The sequence below is a fragment of the Arachis ipaensis genome, chromosome B09 (genome assembly GCF_000816755.2).
Source record: "Arachis ipaensis cultivar K30076 chromosome B09, Araip1.1, whole genome shotgun sequence".
NCBI classification, from domain to species: Eukaryota; Viridiplantae; Streptophyta; class Magnoliopsida; order Fabales; family Fabaceae; genus Arachis; species Arachis ipaensis.
The window spans coordinates 4,634,317-4,637,270 of NC_029793.2; positions in this window are offsets into that span (position 1 = coordinate 4,634,317).

The following is a 2,954-nucleotide window of genomic DNA, read 5'->3' on the forward strand; positions in this document are numbered from 1 at the left end:
CTTTCCGTGGTCCTCCCTGCACTTTGCCACTCCATCATCAACTCATCAAGAATGGAGAGTCAGGTTGGTTTTTCAATTTCTGATTCAGTCTCTTCTTACTATTTTTTGCTTTTTGATTTTCGATCTCTGTTCTTGCTATTGTTTGTTGTTCTTGCTATTGTTTCTCTATCAATTAATACATAGAAGAATGAGAAACAATTTCTGTTATAGGCTTTGATACCATGCGTGAATTCTATCTCCTAAACGCTTAAGCTGTGGGGTAAGGACTCAAATAGTTATATATATCCTTCAAAGTTGTCCTTTCAAAGTTTTATTTTAACTCTCGATTTCCTCAGCAATCATGTGGACCTGCAGTGCTAGCTGATGGTCGACTAGCTGACTTAATTTGAAGAGTTTCTACCTTTGGAATAATGTTAATGAAGCTTGATTTTCATCAGGTATGAATAATATGTTGCTCATTTTTTCTTTTATAATCACATGTGCCCTGAAAATTAGATCTATCATAGGAATCTACTAGACATTCTGAAACAGTTGATGCAATTACCAAGTACTTGAGAATGGGTACATACAGTGAGTGGAATGAAGAGAAGAAATTGAACTTCTTAACCAAAGAGTTGAAATGGAAAAGACCATTGGTTCCTCCTATTATAGAGGTGAGATAAATTGTTTTAAAAGTTGCTAGTCTAATGGATGGAGGATTTTTCTTAAGAGTAAGAACCTAAACAGTCCCTTTTATATTTTTGCTTCACAAATTAGTGAGTAATTAAAGAAAATTGATTGTTTAATTTCTCTCTTTTAAAATATTAAGCAAATGAGTCTCTTATATTGATTAGTAATTGAAAATGAGTTAAACAACACATGTATTTATATACCACACATATCCAAGATTCTATATCATCATCATCACTTTATGCCTTTTGTTTAATTTATACTAATTGTTTTGCACTACTTTTTTTCTCTTGATAATAATTTCATATAATTTTCTCATCTTGTTTTCTTCTATTTGATTTTGTTGTTTATCTTGATTAATTTCTTTTGCATGCAAACAAAAATCACATGACGTTGTGTAGTGTAGTGTAGTACCTTTGATTTTGACTATTGTTCGATTTTATGATTATGAATTTCTTTTCTTTTTTTTTTGTTGAATTTCTTGCTACTTTTTTGGTGATCATCTTGTATGAATCCATTTATGAAATTCTGTATCATGGGTTAGTTTGGCTAGTTCTATGACCTCATGTATGGACAATTTTTTTTTAATTTTTCTATTGATTTGTTTTTCTTTTTTGTAATATGCAGAAGTATGCAGAACTGATGAAGTAATCAACACTTAATTAATAGTTTTTCGGTAAATTTACCAAAAATGGGTCAGGCATTTTTCTCCATATTTCACCTTGAAACAGAGGTTGTTATGGCTTGTTGGCATTACATTTGCAGTATGTAAATTAAATTATTAGTTTTATTATAGATTTGTAATTTTTTAAATTATAATTATACTATGTAAATAATTCATGTAAATTAATAAAAAAAATTAATTCTTTTTATATTTTCTTATTTTCTTCCTTCAAAAGTGTGGCTATGTCTCCTATTGGCACGCTTTCGAAGCGTGGCCAAAACCAACTCAATTGGCACATTTCTAAAAGCGTTGTTGTATATCCACTTTTTTACATTTTTGGCACACTTTAAAAATGTAGCAAAAACCAATTTTTCTTGTAGTGCGAAATATTTATCGACTTGTTACTAGTTTAAAAGGAATTTGCAATGACATTTGCGATAGTATTGCAACTAATTAAATACATATTTTCTAGCAAATTAGCGACTACTTCGGAACTTTGCTTTCTCATTTATATTGGCTTTGGTTTAGCGACAAAATTCCTACAAATTTAATTAAGGATTTTTAAAGATTAGCTATAGATTTGCTACAAATTGTGATAGATTTGCGATTGTATTAGCGAACAACTTGCGACGAGTTAGATTCGGAAAAATTCGTCACTAATTAGCGTCAACTAAGCATTCCATTTTGTCTACGAAGTTAGCTTCGATTTAGCGATGAGTTTACTGCGCTAGAGTTTGACGCTAATTAGCGACTACCTGTTAGTCTATTTCTTCTATGGAATTAGCTTTTAATTTAGTGATGGATTTGCGACTATCTATTCGGTCCCTAAAAAACTTTTCCGATGAATTAGCGACTAATGTGTTTGCCTCACTGATCTGCGACTTGTAATTAACGAGAAAAGCATTGGTTGCTAGACGGTAGCTAATCTGTCACAAATTATATTTTGCGTCAGATTAGTGATGATTTTTCGACTGTTTTTGTTGTAGCTAATCGGCTTTATTCTTGTAGTGTGAGAAAAGAAAAATCTTCACGACTTAAGTAATGTGGGACTAATAGATAACACAAAGTTCACTATCCTAAGCAATATGAAACTTGTATTTCCTTATTATAAGTAACTAATATAATTAATCTACTAACTCTACTTGTTCTCGCGTCACCTTTTGTGATGGTTTATTGTCCTCTCTTTATGGATAATGTAGATACGTTGGTACAGATCTATCATATTTTAGAGTATATATTGAAATTTATTTGTTGTTTATGGAAATATTTTCAGATCAAAGGAAAATTTGATTTTAAGCAGAAAAGAAGAACAATTATTTAACATGTTGCATCATTTTTAGTGTTAATTTAAAAATCATAAAAATTCAAATCTATTTATATTTCTACTAGTTAAAATTCTTTATAATCAAACGTTAAACTTATTTTCAGTTTATATTTCAGCATAAAATTTATCTAATTATCTTATCTATTTTTAAATTTAATTTTCTATAAGTATCGTTTGACTTTCTTTTAAATGATATATTTTTTTCGATAAAAAAAACAAAATAACATGATTGAAGGTGATACTAATAGCCGCCACAGCTGTGGCATGTTTCTATTGGCTCTATTCAAATATTATTTT